This window comes from Ambystoma mexicanum, unplaced genomic scaffold (genome assembly GCF_040938575.1).
Source record: "Ambystoma mexicanum isolate Mex_15411 unplaced genomic scaffold, UKY_AmexF1_1 Mex_scaf34, whole genome shotgun sequence".
In the NCBI taxonomy this organism is placed as follows: domain Eukaryota; kingdom Metazoa; phylum Chordata; class Amphibia; order Caudata; family Ambystomatidae; genus Ambystoma; species Ambystoma mexicanum.
The window spans coordinates 1,481,170-1,498,263 of record NW_027182449.1 but is presented as its reverse complement, the minus strand read 5'-3'; the positions used below and the strand labels follow the sequence as shown (position 1 = coordinate 1,498,263).

The 17,094-nt window shown below is 54.1% G+C and overlaps 5 non-coding genes across 5 annotated transcripts; all 5 read right to left on the bottom strand.

Moving 5' to 3' along the window:
• Window positions 1-945: 945 nt before the first annotated feature.
• Window positions 946-1,064, bottom strand: LOC138558855 (5S ribosomal RNA). The gene has a single exon (XR_011298973.1). It is a non-coding gene; the product is annotated as a 5S ribosomal RNA (ribosomal RNA).
• A 3,126-nt stretch (window positions 1,065-4,190) lies between these two features.
• On the bottom strand, window positions 4,191-4,309 carry LOC138558854 (5S ribosomal RNA). The gene has a single exon (XR_011298972.1). It is a non-coding gene; the product is annotated as a 5S ribosomal RNA (ribosomal RNA).
• A 4,116-nt stretch (window positions 4,310-8,425) lies between these two features.
• Window positions 8,426-8,544, bottom strand: LOC138558853 (5S ribosomal RNA). Its single transcript, XR_011298971.1, has one exon. It is a non-coding gene; the product is annotated as a 5S ribosomal RNA (ribosomal RNA).
• Window positions 8,545-11,664: 3,120 nt separating this feature from the next.
• Window positions 11,665-11,783, bottom strand: LOC138558852 (5S ribosomal RNA). The gene has a single exon (XR_011298970.1). It is a non-coding gene; the product is annotated as a 5S ribosomal RNA (ribosomal RNA).
• Window positions 11,784-14,919: 3,136 nt separating this feature from the next.
• Window positions 14,920-15,038, bottom strand: LOC138558851 (5S ribosomal RNA). Its single transcript, XR_011298969.1, has one exon. It is a non-coding gene; the product is annotated as a 5S ribosomal RNA (ribosomal RNA).
• Between the last annotated feature and the right edge of the window lie 2,056 nt (window positions 15,039-17,094).

Here is a 17,094-nt window from a genome sequence, read left to right as displayed (position 1 = left end):
GAATTTACCTCAAGCCACACTAGCACTCACCCAAGCGTCAGTTCCTTACAAAAATAGAAAGAATCTCTAAAAAAGAAGAAATAAACACACACACAATTTTCCTGCTTCTATCCCCTCGACTCCTTGGAAGGCGGAGGGCAACCTTCGCCGCTGGTGGCCTTCACATGCAGGAAAGAAGCACACCCAGGAACAGCAGCTGAGGCTCCCAGCCCAGGCAGGCTTCAGCTGAAGGCCGACTTGGGAAGCACTGAGGCCAGACCCTGGGCTCCTGGGTCCCTCGGTTGAAGGCTCGAGGCCAGACCCCTTGGCTCCTGTGTCCCTTGGCTGAAGGCTCGACCAGTGCTCGACCAGGCTCGATCAGGCGAGATATTAGGTAGCATGGGGCCCAGCTGGGACTTCTAGGAAGCTTAGGGTGACGGCCGCTTCTGCCCCATCATCCAGAGGCCTGGCTATGGAGAGGCATGATGTGGCCTCCCTCCCTTCCTGCCTCTTGTAGGCACTTCTCCCCCGTGAGCACTTCCCGCTCCAGGTGTCCCCTTGTCTCCCAGGGTGCACTCTTCCTCTAGAGCCCACATATGCAGATGAGGCCCATCCACTTGCCTCCCCTAGCTGTAGGGGGCCTTGCGCGTCCACTGGAGAGAAAACGGGGAGACGCTGGAGGTGCTTTGCCAGGGACACGAGTGGCCCTTTCTGGCTGCATCCACCCACCCGAGGCGGCAAGCTGCTGCCCTGGCTTCAGTCTCCTGCTGCTGCTGCTGCTGCTCCAAGTTAGTTTGGCGACAACGTGTCCGCCTCTGACGGGGCTCTGCATTGGAGCGAGGGCTGCTGTCTGCCCCTGTGCCTTTTTCACGCGCCGTGTTTGTTAAAATTAAAAGCGGAATGGAGGAAAAATGTAGTTCAAGACGGAGAAGACGAACTCCGCCTATCGGGCACAGAGTAGCAAAATGCCTACAGCACCTGGTATTCCCAGGCGGTCTCCCATCCAAGTACTAACCAGGCCCGACCCTGCTTAGCTTCCGAGATCGGACGAGATCGGGCGCATTCAGGGTGGTATGGCCGTAGGCGAAGAGTGCGCCGATTCCGAGCCTCTTGTGCTGTGTCGGCTCCTCCGACGTCCACTGCCCTCTTGCAAGGCTGAACGCTGTCCTCTGCAGTGTGCTTCTGCCCTTCTTTTTGCCTCAAGCTCAGGAGCCACAGCTGCCAGCTTGGAAAAGCAACGAGCAGCTCCATGCACCCACTTTTGAAATACCCACTTGCCTACTCATGTTTGCAAAGAAAGTGTCTGTAAATTCAGGCCAAGCCACACTTGCACTCACTCACCCAAGCATCCGTTCCTTACAAAACTTTAAAAAAAAACTCGGAAAGAAAGATGGAAATAAACACACACACAATTTTCCTGCTGGGGGCTCCTCGACGCTTTGGAAGGCAGAGGGTGATGTTGGTTGAGGCCCTTACCATATCGGGCTGGTGACCTACAAGTCCAGGAAAGAAGCAGGCCCAGTAACAGCAGCTGAGGCCCCCAGCCCAGCCCAGCCCAGGCAGGCATCAGCTTAAGGCTGACTCTCTACCCCACTGCTGCCCCAAGTTGGTTTGGCAAAAGTTTGCAAAGAAGCTGCCCGTGAATTTACCTCAAGCCACACTAGCACTCACCCAGGCGTCAGTTCCTTACAAAAATAGAAAGCACCTCTAAAAAAAGAAGAAATAAACACACACACAATTTTCCTGCTGCGGTCTCCTCGACTCTTTGGAAGGCAGAGGGCGATGTTGGTTGAGGCCTTACCTTCTCAGGCTGGCGGCCTACAAGTCCAGGAAAGAAGCAGGCCCAGTAACAGCAACTGAGGCCCCCAGCCCAGCCACGCCTAGGCAGGCATCAGCGGAAGGCTGACTCTCTACCCCAGTGCTGCCCCAAGTTGTTTTGGCAAAAGTTTGCAAAGAAGCTGCCCGTAAATTTACCTCAAGCCACACTAGCACTCACCCAGGCGTCGGTTCCTTACAAAAATAGAAAGCATCTCTAAAAAAGAAGAAATAAACACACACACAATTTTCCTGCTGGGGACTCCTCGACTCTTTGGAAGGCAGAGGGCGATGTTGGTTGAGGCCCTTACTTTCTCCGGCTGGTGGCCTACAAGTCCAGGAAAGAAGCAGGCCCAGTAACAGCAGCTGAGGCCCCCAGCCCAGCCACGCCTAGGCAGGCATCAGCAGAAGGCTGACTCTCTACCCCACTGCTGCCCCAAGTTGGTTTGGCAAAAGTTTGCAAAGAAGATGCCTGTAAATTTAACTCACGCCACACTAGCACTCACCCAGGCGTCAGTTCCTTACAAAAATAGAAAGCACCTCTAAAAAAAGAAGAAATAAACACACACACAATTTTCCTGCTGCGGTCTCCTCGACTCTTTGGAAGGCAGAGGGCGATGTTGGTTGAGGCCTTACCTTCTCAGGCTGGCGGCCTACAAGTCCAGGAAAGAAGCAGGCCCAGTAACAGCAACTGAGGCCCCCAGCCCAGCCACGCCTAGGCAGGCATCAGCGGAAGGCTGACTCTCTACCCCAGTGCTGCCCCAAGTTGGTTTGGCAAAAGTTTGCAAAGAAGCTGCCCGTAAATTTACCTCAAGCCACACTAGCACTCACCCAGGCGTCGGTTCCTTACAAAAATAGAAAGCATCTCTAAAAAAAGAAGAAATACACACACACAATTTTCCTGCTGGGGACACCTCGACTCTTTGGAAGGCAGAGGGCGATGTTGGTTGAGGCCCTTACCTTCTCGGGCTGGTGGCCTACAAGTCCAGGAAAGAAGCAGGCCCAGTAACAGCAGCTGAGGCCCCCAGACCAGCCCAGCCCAGGCAGGCATCAGCAGAAGGCTGACTCTCTACCCCACTGCTGCTCCAAGTTGGTTTGGCAAAAGTTTGCAAAGAAGATGCCTGTAAATTTAGCTCACGCCACACTAGCACTCACCCAGGCGTCGTTTCCTTACAAAAATAGAAAGCATCTCTAAAAAAGAAGAAATAAACACACACACAATTTTCCTGCTGGGGACTCCTCGACTCTTTGGAAGGCAGAGGGCGATGTTGGTTGAGGCCCTTACTTTCTCCGGCTGGTGGCCTACAAGTCCAGGAAAGAAGCAGGCCCAGTAACAGCAGCTGAGGCCCCCAGCCCAGCCACGCCTAGGCAGGCATCAGCAGAAGGCTGACTCTCTACCCCACTGCTGCCCCAAGTTGGTTTGGCAAAAGTTTGCAAAGAAGCTGCCCGTGAATTTACCTCAAGCCACACTAGCACTCATCCAGGCGTCAGTTCCTTGCAAAAATAGAAAGCACCTCTAAAAAAAGAAGAAATAAACACACACACAATTTTCCTGCTGCGGTCTCCTCGACTCCTTAGAAGGCGGAGGGCAACCTTCGCCGCTGGTGGCCTTCACATGCAGGAAAGAAGCACACCCAGGAACAGCAGCTGAGGCTCCCAGCCCAGGCAGGCTTCAGCTGAAGGCCGACTTGGGAAGCACTGAGGCCAGACCCTGGGCTCCTGGGTCCCTCGGCTGAAGGCTCGAGGCCAGACCCCTTGGCTCCTGTGTCCCTTGGCTGAAGGCTCGACCAGTGCTCGACCAGGCTCGATCAGGCGAGATATTAGGTAGCATGGGGCCCAGCTGGGACTTCTAGGAAGCTTAGGGTGACGGCCGCTTCTGCCCCATCATCCAGAGGCCTGGCTATGGAGAGGCATGATGTGGCCTCCCTCCCTTCCTGCCTCTTGTAGGCACTTCTCCCCCGTGAGCACTTCCCGCTCCAGGTGTCCCCTTGTCTCCCAGGGTGCACTCTTCCTCTAGAGCCCACATATGCAGATGAGGCCCATCCACTTGCCTCCCCTAGCTGTAGGGGGCCTTGCGCGTCCACTGGAGAGAAAACGGGGAGACGCTGGAGGTGCTTTGCCAGGGACACGAGTGGCCCTTTCTGGCTGCATCCACCCACCCGAGGCGGCAAGCTGCTGCCCTGGCTTCAGTCTCCTGCTGCTGCTGCTGCTGCTCCAAGTTAGTTTGGCGACAACGTGTCCGCCTCTGACGGGGCTCTGCATTGGAGCGAGGGCTGCTGTCTGCCCCTGTGCCTTTTTCACGCGCCGTGTTTGTTAAAATTAAAAGCGGAATGGAGGAAAAATGTAGTTCAAGACGGAGAAGACGAACTCCGCCTATCGGGCACAGAGTAGCAAAATGCCTACAGCACCTGGTATTCCCAGGCGGTCTCCCATCCAAGTACTAACCAGGCCCGACCCTGCTTAGCTTCCGAGATCGGACGAGATCGGGCGCATTCAGGGTGGTATGGCCGTAGGCGAAGAGTGCGCCGATTCCGAGCCTCTTGTGCTGTGTCGGCTCCTCCGACGTCCACTGCCCTCTTGCAAGGCTGAACGCTGTCCTCTGCAGTGTGCTTCTGCCCTTCTTTTTGCCTCAAGCTCAGGAGCCACAGCTGCCAGCTTGGAAAAGCAACGAGCAGCTCCATGCACCCACTTTTGAAATACCCACTTGCCTACTCATGTTTGCAAAGAAAGTGTCTGTAAATTCAGGCCAAGCCACACTTGCACTCACTCACCCAAGCATCCGTTCCTTACAAAACTTTAAAAAAAAACTCGGAAAGAAAGATGGAAATAAACACACACACAATTTTCCTGCTGGGGGCTCCTCGACGCTTTGGAAGGCAGAGGGTGATGTTGGTTGAGGCCCTTACCATATCGGGCTGGTGACCTACAAGTCCAGGAAAGAAGCAGGCCCAGTAACAGCAGCTGAGGCCCCCAGCCCAGCCCAGCCCAGGCAGGCATCTGCTTAAGGCTGACTCTCTACCCCACTGCTGCCCCAAGTTGGTTTGGCAAAAGTTTGCAAAGAAGCTGCCCGTGAATTTACCTCAAGCCACACTAGCACTCACCCAGGCGTCAGTTCCTTACAAAAATAGAAAGCACCTCTAAAAAAAGAAGAAATAAACACACACACAATTTTCCTGCTGCGGTCTCCTCGACTCTTTGGAAGGCAGAGGGCGATGTTGGTTGAGGCCTTACCTTCTCAGGCTGGCGGCCTACAAGTCCAGGAAAGAAGCAGGCCCAGTAACAGCAACTGAGGCCCCCAGCCCAGCCACGCCTAGGCAGGCATCAGCGGAAGGCTGACTCTCTACCCCAGTGCTGCCCCAAGTTGTTTTGGCAAAAGTTTGCAAAGAAGCTGCCCGTAAATTTACCTCAAGCCACACTAGCACTCACCCAGGCGTCGGTTCCTTACAAAAATAGAAAGCATCTCTAAAAAAGAAGAAATAAACACACACACAATTTTCCTGCTGGGGACTCCTCGACTCTTTGGAAGGCAGAGGGCGATGTTGGTTGAGGCCCTTACTTTCTCCGGCTGGTGGCCTACAAGTCCAGGAAAGAAGCAGGCCCAGTAACAGCAGCTGAGGCCCCCAGCCCAGCCACGCCTAGGCAGGCATCAGCAGAAGGCTGACTCTCTACCCCACTGCTGCCCCAAGTTGGTTTGGCAAAAGTTTGCAAAGAAGATGCCTGTAAATTTAACTCACGCCACACTAGCACTCACCCAGGCGTCAGTTCCTTACAAAAATAGAAAGCACCTCTAAAAAAAGAAGAAATAAACACACACACAATTTTCCTGCTGCGGTCTCCTCGACTCTTTGGAAGGCAGAGGGCGATGTTGGTTGAGGCCTTACCTTCTCAGGCTGGCGGCCTACAAGTCCAGGAAAGAAGCAGGCCCAGTAACAGCAACTGAGGCCCCCAGCCCAGCCACGCCTAGGCAGGCATCAGCGGAAGGCTGACTCTCTACCCCAGTGCTGCCCCAAGTTGGTTTGGCAAAAGTTTGCAAAGAAGCTGCCCGTGAATTTACCTCAAGCCACACTAGCACTCACCCAGGCGTCAGTTCCTTACAAAAATAGAAAGCACCTCTAAAAAAAGAAGAAATAAACACACACACAATTTTCCTGCTGCGGTCTCCTCGACTCTTTGGAAGGCAGAGGGCGATGTTGGTTGAGGCCTTACCTTCTCAGGCTGGCGGCCTACAAGTCCAGGAAAGAAGCAGGCCCAGTAACAGCAACTGAGGCCCCCAGCCCAGCCACGCCTAGGCAGGCATCAGCGGAAGGCTGACTCTCTACCCCAGTGCTGCCCCAAGTTGTTTTGGCAAAAGTTTGCAAAGAAGCTGCCCGTAAATTTACCTCAAGCCACATTTACCTCAAGCCACACTAGCACTCACCCAGGCGTCGGTTCCTTACAAAAATAGAAAGCATCTCTAAAAAAGAAGAAATAAACACACACACAATTTTCCTGCTGGGGACTCCTCGACTCTTTGGAAGGCAGAGGGCGATGTTGGTTGAGGCCCTTACTTTCTCCGGCTGGTGGCCTACAAGTCCAGGAAAGAAGCAGGCCCAGTAACAGCAGCTGAGGCCCCCAGCCCAGCCACGCCTAGGCAGGCATCAGCAGAAGGCTGACTCTCTACCCCACTGCTGCCCCAAGTTGGTTTGGCAAAAGTTTGCAAAGAAGATGCCTGTAAATTTAACTCACGCCACACTAGCACTCACCCAGGCGTCAGTTCCTTACAAAAATAGAAAGCACCTCTAAAAAAAGAAGAAATAAACACACACACAATTTTCCTGCTGCGGTCTCCTCGACTCTTTGGAAGGCAGAGGGCGATGTTGGTTGAGGCCTTACCTTCTCAGGCTGGCGGCCTACAAGTCCAGGAAAGAAGCAGGCCCAGTAACAGCAACTGAGGCCCCCAGCCCAGCCACGCCTAGGCAGGCATCAGCGGAAGGCTGACTCTCTACCCCAGTGCTGCCCCAAGTTGGTTTGGCAAAAGTTTGCAAAGAAGCTGCCCGTAAATTTACCTCAAGCCACACTAGCACTCACCCAGGCGTCGGTTCCTTACAAAAATAGAAAGCATCTCTAAAAAAAGAAGAAATACACACACACAATTTTCCTGCTGGGGACACCTCGACTCTTTGGAAGGCAGAGGGCGATGTTGGTTGAGGCCCTTACCTTCTCGGGCTGGTGGCCTACAAGTCCAGGAAAGAAGCAGGCCCAGTAACAGCAGCTGAGGCCCCCAGACCAGCCCAGCCCAGGCAGGCATCAGCAGAAGGCTGACTCTCTACCCCACTGCTGCTCCAAGTTGGTTTGGCAAAAGTTTGCAAAGAAGATGCCTGTAAATTTAGCTCACGCCACACTAGCACTCACCCAGGCGTCGTTTCCTTACAAAAATAGAAAGCATCTCTAAAAAAGAAGAAATAAACACACACACAATTTTCCTGCTGGGGACTCCTCGACTCTTTGGAAGGCAGAGGGCGATGTTGGTTGAGGCCCTTACTTTCTCCGGCTGGTGGCCTACAAGTCCAGGAAAGAAGCAGGCCCAGTAACAGCAGCTGAGGCCCCCAGCCCAGCCACGCCTAGGCAGGCATCAGCAGAAGGCTGACTCTCTACCCCACTGCTGCCCCAAGTTGGTTTGGCAAAAGTTTGCAAAGAAGCTGCCCGTGAATTTACCTCAAGCCACACTAGCACTCACCCAAGCGTCAGTTCCTTACAAAAATAGAAAGAATCTCTAAAAAAGAAGAAATAAACACACACACAATTTTCCTGCTTCTATCCCCTCGACTCCTTGGAAGGCGGAGGGCAACCTTCGCCGCTGGTGGCCTTCACATGCAGGAAAGAAGCACACCCAGGAACAGCAGCTGAGGCTCCCAGCCCAGGCAGGCTTCAGCTGAAGGCCGACTTGGGAAGCACTGAGGCCAGACCCTGGGCTCCTGGGTCCCTCGGTTGAAGGCTCGAGGCCAGACCCCTTGGCTCCTGTGTCCCTTGGCTGAAGGCTCGACCAGTGCTCGACCAGGCTCGATCAGGCGAGATATTAGGTAGCATGGGGCCCAGCTGGGACTTCTAGGAAGCTTAGGGTGACGGCCGCTTCTGCCCCATCATCCAGAGGCCTGGCTATGGAGAGGCATGATGTGGCCTCCCTCCCTTCCTGCCTCTTGTAGGCACTTCTCCCCCGTGAGCACTTCCCGCTCCAGGTGTCCCCTTGTCTCCCAGGGTGCACTCTTCCTCTAGAGCCCACATATGCAGATGAGGCCCATCCACTTGCCTCCCCTAGCTGTAGGGGGCCTTGCGCGTCCACTGGAGAGAAAACGGGGAGACGCTGGAGGTGCTTTGCCAGGGACACGAGTGGCCCTTTCTGGCTGCATCCACCCACCCGAGGCGGCAAGCTGCTGCCCTGGCTTCAGTCTCCTGCTGCTGCTGCTGCTGCTCCAAGTTAGTTTGGCGACAACGTGTCCGCCTCTGACGGGGCTCTGCATTGGAGCGAGGGCTGCTGTCTGCCCCTGTGCCTTTTTCACGCGCCGTGTTTGTTAAAATTAAAAGCGGAATGGAGGAAAAATGTAGTTCAAGACGGAGAAGACGAACTCCGCCTATCGGGCACAGAGTAGCAAAATGCCTACAGCACCTGGTATTCCCAGGCGGTCTCCCATCCAAGTACTAACCAGGCCCGACCCTGCTTAGCTTCCGAGATCGGACGAGATCGGGCGCATTCAGGGTGGTATGGCCGTAGGCGAAGAGTGCGCCGATTCCGAGCCTCTTGTGCTGTGTCGGCTCCTCCGACGTCCACTGCCCTCTTGCAAGGCTGAACGCTGTCCTCTGCAGTGTGCTTCTGCCCTTCTTTTTGCCTCAAGCTCAGGAGCCACAGCTGCCAGCTTGGAAAAGCAACGAGCAGCTCCATGCACCCGCTTTTGAAATACCCACTTGCCTACTCATGTTTGCAAAGAAAGTGTCTGTAAATTCAGGCCAAGCCACACTTGCACTCACTCACCCAAGCATCCGTTCCTTACAAAACTTTAAAAAAAAACTCGGAAAGAAAGATGGAAATAAACACACACACAATTTTCCTGCTGGGGGCTCCTCGACGCTTTGGAAGGCAGAGGGTGATGTTGGTTGAGGCCCTTACCATATCGGGCTGGTGACCTACAAGTCCAGGAAAGAAGCAGGCCCAGTAACAGCAGCTGAGGCCCCCAGCCCAGCCCAGCCCAGGCAGGCATCAGCTTAAGGCTGACTCTCTACCCCACTGCTGCCCCAAGTTGGTTTGGCAAAAGTTTGCAAAGAAGCTGCCCGTGAATTTACCTCAAGCCACACTAGCACTCACCCAGGCGTCAGTTCCTTACAAAAATAGAAAGCACCTCTAAAAAAAGAAGAAATAAACACACACACAATTTTCCTGCTGCGGTCTCCTCGACTCTTTGGAAGGCAGAGGGCGATGTTGGTTGAGGCCTTACCTTCTCAGGCTGGCGGCCTACAAGTCCAGGAAAGAAGCAGGCCCAGTAACAGCAACTGAGGCCCCCAGCCCAGCCACGCCTAGGCAGGCATCAGCGGAAGGCTGACTCTCTACCCCAGTGCTGCCCCAAGTTGTTTTGGCAAAAGTTTGCAAAGAAGCTGCCCGTAAATTTACCTCAAGCCACACTAGCACTCACCCAGGCGTCGGTTCCTTACAAAAATAGAAAGCATCTCTAAAAAAGAAGAAATAAACACACACACAATTTTCCTGCTGGGGACTCCTCGACTCTTTGGAAGGCAGAGGGCGATGTTGGTTGAGGCCCTTACTTTCTCCGGCTGGTGGCCTACAAGTCCAGGAAAGAAGCAGGCCCAGTAACAGCAGCTGAGGCCCCCAGCCCAGCCACGCCTAGGCAGGCATCAGCAGAAGGCTGACTCTCTACCCCACTGCTGCCCCAAGTTGGTTTGGCAAAAGTTTGCAAAGAAGATGCCTGTAAATTTAACTCACGCCACACTAGCACTCACCCAGGCGTCAGTTCCTTACAAAAATAGAAAGCACCTCTAAAAAAAGAAGAAATAAACACACACACAATTTTCCTGCTGCGGTCTCCTCGACTCTTTGGAAGGCAGAGGGCGATGTTGGTTGAGGCCTTACCTTCTCAGGCTGGCGGCCTACAAGTCCAGGAAAGAAGCAGGCCCAGTAACAGCAACTGAGGCCCCCAGCCCAGCCACGCCTAGGCAGGCATCAGCGGAAGGCTGACTCTCTACCCCAGTGCTGCCCCAAGTTGGTTTGGCAAAAGTTTGCAAAGAAGCTGCCCGTAAATTTACCTCAAGCCACACTAGCACTCACCCAGGCGTCGGTTCCTTACAAAAATAGAAAGCATCTCTAAAAAAAGAAGAAATACACACACACAATTTTCCTGCTGGGGACACCTCGACTCTTTGGAAGGCAGAGGGCGATGTTGGTTGAGGCCCTTACCTTCTCGGGCTGGTGGCCTACAAGTCCAGGAAAGAAGCAGGCCCAGTAACAGCAGCTGAGGCCCCCAGACCAGCCCAGCCCAGGCAGGCATCAGCAGAAGGCTGACTCTCTACCCCACTGCTGCTCCAAGTTGGTTTGGCAAAAGTTTGCAAAGAAGATGCCTGTAAATTTAGCTCACGCCACACTAGCACTCACCCAGGCGTCGTTTCCTTACAAAAATAGAAAGCATCTCTAAAAAAGAAGAAATAAACACACACACAATTTTCCTGCTGGGGACTCCTCGACTCTTTGGAAGGCAGAGGGCGATGTTGGTTGAGGCCCTTACTTTCTCCGGCTGGTGGCCTACAAGTCCAGGAAAGAAGCAGGCCCAGTAACAGCAGCTGAGGCCCCCAGCCCAGCCACGCCTAGGCAGGCATCAGCAGAAGGCTGACTCTCTACCCCACTGCTGCCCCAAGTTGGTTTGGCAAAAGTTTGCAAAGAAGCTGCCCGTGAATTTACCTCAAGCCACACTAGCACTCATCCAGGCGTCAGTTCCTTGCAAAAATAGAAAGCACCTCTAAAAAAAGAAGAAATAAACACACACACAATTTTCCTGCTGCGGTCTCCTCGACTCCTTAGAAGGCGGAGGGCAACCTTCGCCGCTGGTGGCCTTCACATGCAGGAAAGAAGCACACCCAGGAACAGCAGCTGAGGCTCCCAGCCCAGGCAGGCTTCAGCTGAAGGCCGACTTGGGAAGCACTGAGGCCAGACCCTGGGCTCCTGGGTCCCTCGGCTGAAGGCTCGAGGCCAGACCCCTTGGCTCCTGTGTCCCTTGGCTGAAGGCTCGACCAGTGCTCGACCAGGCTCGATCAGGCGAGATATTAGGTAGCATGGGGCCCAGCTGGGACTTCTAGGAAGCTTAGGGTGACGGCCGCTTCTGCCCCATCATCCAGAGGCCTGGCTATGGAGAGGCATGATGTGGCCTCCCTCCCTTCCTGCCTCTTGTAGGCACTTCTCCCCCGTGAGCACTTCCCGCTCCAGGTGTCCCCTTGTCTCCCAGGGTGCACTCTTCCTCTAGAGCCCACATATGCAGATGAGGCCCATCCACTTGCCTCCCCTAGCTGTAGGGGGCCTTGCGCGTCCACTGGAGAGAAAACGGGGAGACGCTGGAGGTGCTTTGCCAGGGACACGAGTGGCCCTTTCTGGCTGCATCCACCCACCCGAGGCGGCAAGCTGCTGCCCTGGCTTCAGTCTCCTGCTGCTGCTGCTCCAAGTTAGTTTGGCGACAACGTGTCCGCCTCTGACGGGGCTCTGCATTGGAGCGAGGGCTGCTGTCTGCCCCTGTGCCTTTTTCACGCGCCGTGTTTGTTAAAATTAAAAGCGGAATGGAGGAAAAATGTAGTTCAAGACGGAGAAGACGAACGCCGCCTATCGGGCACAGAGTAGCAAAATGCCTACAGCACCTGGTATTCCCAGGCGGTCTCCCATCCAAGTACTAACCAGGCCCGACCCTGCTTAGCTTCCGAGATCGGACGAGATCGGGCGCATTCAGGGTGGTATGGCCGTAGGCGAAGAGTGCGCAGATTCCGAGCCTCTTGTGCTGTGTCGGCTCCTCCGACGTCCACTGCCCTCTTGCAAGGCTGAACGCTGTCCTCTGCAGTGTGCTTCTGCCCTTCTTTTTGCCTCAAGCTCAGGAGCCACAGCTGCCAGCTTGGAAAAGCAACGAGCAGCTCCATGCACCCACTTTTGAAATACCCACTTGCCTACTCATGTTTGCAAAGAAAGTGTCTGTAAATTCAGGCCAAGCCACACTTGCACTCACTCACCCAAGCATCCGTTCCTTACAAAACTTTAAAAAAAAACTCGGAAAGAAAGATGGAAATAAACACACACACAATTTTCCTGCTGGGGGCTCCTCGACGCTTTGGAAGGCAGAGGGTGATGTTGGTTGAGGCCCTTACCATATCGGGCTGGTGGCCTACAAGTCCAGGAAAGAAGCAGGCCCAGTAACAGCAGCTGAGGCCCCCAGCCCAGCCCAGGCAGGCATCAGCTTAAGGCTGACTCTCTACCCCACTGCTGCCCCAAGTTGGTTTGGCAAAAGTTTGCAAAGAAGCTGCCCGTGAATTTACCTCAAGCCACACTAGCACTCACCCAGGCGTCAGTTCCTTACAAAAATAGAAAGCACCTCTAAAAAAAGAAGAAATAAACACACACACAATTTTCCTGCTGCGGTCTCCTCGACTCTTTGGAAGGCAGAGGGCGATGTTGGTTGAGGCCTTACCTTCTCAGGCTGGCGGCCTACAAGTCCAGGAAAGAAGCAGGCCCAGTAACAGCAACTGAGGCCCCCAGCCCAGCCACGCCTAGGCAGGCATCAGCGGAAGGCTGACTCTCTACCCCAGTGCTGCCCCAAGTTGTTTTGGCAAAAGTTTGCAAAGAAGCTGCCCGTAAATTTACCTCAAGCCACATTTACCTCAAGCCACACTAGCACTCACCCAGGCGTCGGTTCCTTACAAAAATAGAAAGCATCTCTAAAAAAGAAGAAATAAACACACACACAATTTTCCTGCTGGGGACTCCTCGACTCTTTGGAAGGCAGAGGGCGATGTTGGTTGAGGCCCTTACTTTCTCCGGCTGGTGGCCTACAAGTCCAGGAAAGAAGCAGGCCCAGTAACAGCAGCTGAGGCCCCCAGCCCAGCCACGCCTAGGCAGGCATCAGCAGAAGGCTGACTCTCTACCCCACTGCTGCCCCAAGTTGGTTTGGCAAAAGTTTGCAAAGAAGATGCCTGTAAATTTAACTCACGCCACACTAGCACTCACCCAGGCGTCAGTTCCTTACAAAAATAGAAAGCACCTCTAAAAAAAGAAGAAATAAACACACACACAATTTTCCTGCTGCGGTCTCCTCGACTCTTTGGAAGGCAGAGGGCGATGTTGGTTGAGGCCTTACCTTCTCAGGCTGGCGGCCTACAAGTCCAGGAAAGAAGCAGGCCCAGTAACAGCAACTGAGGCCCCCAGCCCAGCCACGCCTAGGCAGGCATCAGCGGAAGGCTGACTCTCTACCCCAGTGCTGCCCCAAGTTGGTTTGGCAAAAGTTTGCAAAGAAGCTGCCCGTAAATTTACCTCAAGCCACACTAGCACTCACCCAGGCGTCGGTTCCTTACAAAAATAGAAAGCATCTCTAAAAAAAGAAGAAATACACACACACAATTTTCCTGCTGGGGACACCTCGACTCTTTGGAAGGCAGAGGGCGATGTTGGTTGAGGCCCTTACCTTCTCGGGCTGGTGGCCTACAAGTCCAGGAAAGAAGCAGGCCCAGTAACAGCAGCTGAGGCCCCCAGACCAGCCCAGCCCAGGCAGGCATCAGCAGAAGGCTGACTCTCTACCCCACTGCTGCTCCAAGTTGGTTTGGCAAAAGTTTGCAAAGAAGATGCCTGTAAATTTAGCTCACGCCACACTAGCACTCACCCAGGCGTCGTTTCCTTACAAAAATAGAAAGCATCTCTAAAAAAGAAGAAATAAACACACACACAATTTTCCTGCTGGGGACTCCTCGACTCTTTGGAAGGCAGAGGGCGATGTTGGTTGAGGCCCTTACTTTCTCCGGCTGGTGGCCTACAAGTCCAGGAAAGAAGCAGGCCCAGTAACAGCAGCTGAGGCCCCCAGCCCAGCCACGCCTAGGCAGGCATCAGCAGAAGGCTGACTCTCTACCCCACTGCTGCCCCAAGTTGGTTTGGCAAAAGTTTGCAAAGAAGCTGCCGGTGAATTTACCTCAAGCCACACTAGCACTCACCCAGGCGTCAGTTCCTTACAAAAATAGAAAGAATCTCTAAAAAAGAAGAAATAAACACACACACAATTTTCCTGCTTCTATCCCCTCGACTCCTTGGAAGGCGGAGGGCAACCTTCGCCGCTGGTGGCCTTCACATGCAGGAAAGAAGCACACCCAGGAACAGCAGCTGAGGCTCCCAGCCCAGGCAGGCTTCAGCTGAAGGCCGACTTGGGAAGCACTGAGGCCAGACCCTGGGCTCCTGGGTCCCTCGGTTGAAGGCTCGAGGCCAGACCCCTTGGCTCCTGTGTCCCTTGGCTGAAGGCTCGACCAGTGCTCGACCAGGCTCGATCAGGCGAGATATTAGGTAGCATGGGGCCCAGCTGGGACTTCTAGGAAGCTTAGGGTGACGGCCGCTTCTGCCCCATCATCCAGAGGCCTGGCTATGGAGAGGCATGATGTGGCCTCCCTCCCTTCCTGCCTCTTGTAGGCACTTCTCCCCCGTGAGCACTTCCCGCTCCAGGTGTCCCCTTGTCTCCCAGGGTGCACTCTTCCTCTAGAGCCCACATATGCAGATGAGGCCCATCCACTTGCCTCCCCTAGCTGTAGGGGGCCTTGCGCGTCCACTGGAGAGAAAACGGGGAGACGCTGGAGGTGCTTTGCCAGGGACACGAGTGGCCCTTTCTGGCTGCATCCACCCACCCGAGGCGGCAAGCTGCTGCCCTGGCTTCAGTCTCCTGCTGCTGCTGCTGCTGCTCCAAGTTAGTTTGGCGACAACGTGTCCGCCTCTGACGGGGCTCTGCATTGGAGCGAGGGCTGCTGTCTGCCCCTGTGCCTTTTTCACGCGCCGTGTTTGTTAAAATTAAAAGCGGAATGGAGGAAAAATGTAGTTCAAGACGGAGAAGACGAACTCCGCCTATCGGGCACAGAGTAGCAAAATGCCTACAGCACCTGGTATTCCCAGGCGGTCTCCCATCCAAGTACTAACCAGGCCCGACCCTGCTTAGCTTCCGAGATCGGACGAGATCGGGCGCATTCAGGGTGGTATGGCCGTAGGCGAAGAGTGCGCCGATTCCGAGCCTCTTGTGCTGTGTCGGCTCCTCCGACGTCCACTGCCCTCTTGCAAGGCTGAACGCTGTCCTCTGCAGTGTGCTTCTGCCCTTCTTTTTGCCTCAAGCTCAGGAGCCACAGCTGCCAGCTTGGAAAAGCAACGAGCAGCTCCATGCACCCACTTTTGAAATACCCACTTGCCTACTCATGTTTGCAAAGAAAGTGTCTGTAAATTCAGGCCAAGCCACACTTGCACTCACTCACCCAAGCATCCGTTCCTTACAAAACTTTAAAAAAAAACTCGGAAAGAAAGATGGAAATAAACACACACACAATTTTCCTGCTGGGGGCTCCTCGACGCTTTGGAAGGCAGAGGGTGATGTTGGTTGAGGCCCTTACCATATCGGGCTGGTGACCTACAAGTCCAGGAAAGAAGCAGGCCCAGTAACAGCAGCTGAGGCCCCCAGCCCAGCCCAGCCCAGGCAGGCATCAGCTTAAGGCTGACTCTCTACCCCACTGCTGCCCCAAGTTGGTTTGGCAAAAGTTTGCAAAGAAGCTGCCCGTGAATTTACCTCAAGCCACACTAGCACTCACCCAGGCGTCAGTTCCTTACAAAAATAGAAAGCACCTCTAAAAAAAGAAGAAATAAACACACACACAATTTTCCTGCTGCGGTCTCCTCGACTCTTTGGAAGGCAGAGGGCGATGTTGGTTGAGGCCTTACCTTCTCAGGCTGGCGGCCTACAAGTCCAGGAAAGAAGCAGGCCCAGTAACAGCAACTGAGGCCCCCAGCCCAGCCACGCCTAGGCAGGCATCAGCGGAAGGCTGACTCTCTACCCCAGTGCTGCCCCAAGTTGTTTTGGCAAAAGTTTGCAAAGAAGCTGCCCGTAAATTTACCTCAAGCCACACTAGCACTCACCCAGGCGTCGGTTCCTTACAAAAATAGAAAGCATCTCTAAAAAAGAAGAAATAAACACACACACAATTTTCCTGCTGGGGACTCCTCGACTCTTTGGAAGGCAGAGGGCGATGTTGGTTGAGGCCCTTACTTTCTCCGGCTGGTGGCCTACAAGTCCAGGAAAGAAGCAGGCCCAGTAACAGCAGCTGAGGCCCCCAGCCCAGCCACGCCTAGGCAGGCATCAGCAGAAGGCTGACTCTCTACCCCACTGCTGCCCCAAGTTGGTTTGGCAAAAGTTTGCAAAGAAGATGCCTGTAAATTTAACTCACGCCACACTAGCACTCACCCAGGCGTCAGTTCCTTACAAAAATAGAAAGCACCTCTAAAAAAAGAAGAAATAAACACACACACAATTTTCCTGCTGCGGTCTCCTCGACTCTTTGGAAGGCAGAGGGCGATGTTGGTTGAGGCCTTACCTTCTCAGGCTGGCGGCCTACAAGTCCAGGAAAGAAGCAGGCCCAGTAACAGCAACTGAGGCCCCCAGCCCAGCCACGCCTAGGCAGGCATCAGCGGAAGGCTGACTCTCTACCCCAGTGCTGCCCCAAGTTGGTTTGGCAAAAGTTTGCAAAGAAGCTGCCCGTGAATTTACCTCAAGCCACACTAGCACTCACCCAGGCGTCAGTTCCTTACAAAAATAGAAAGCACCTCTAAAAAAAGAAGAAATAAACACACACACAATTTTCCTGCTGCGGTCTCCTCGACTCTTTGGAAGGCAGAGGGCGATGTTGGTTGAGGCCTTACCTTCTCAGGCTGGCGGCCTACAAGTCCAGGAAAGAAGCAGGCCCAGTAACAGCAACTGAGGCCCCCAGCCCAGCCACGCCTAGGCAGGCATCAGCGGAAGGCTGACTCTCTACCCCAGTGCTGCCCCAAGTTGTTTTGGCAAAAGTTTGCAAAGAAGCTGCCCGTAAATTTACCTCAAGCCACATTTACCTCAAGCCACACTAGCACTCACCCAGGCGTCGGTTCCTTACAAAAATAGAAAGCATCTCTAAAAAAGAAGAAATAAACACACACACAATTTTCCTGCTGGGGACTCCTCGACTCTTTGGAAGGCAGAGGGCGATGTTGGTTGAGGCCCTTACTTTCTCCGGCTGGTGGCCTACAAG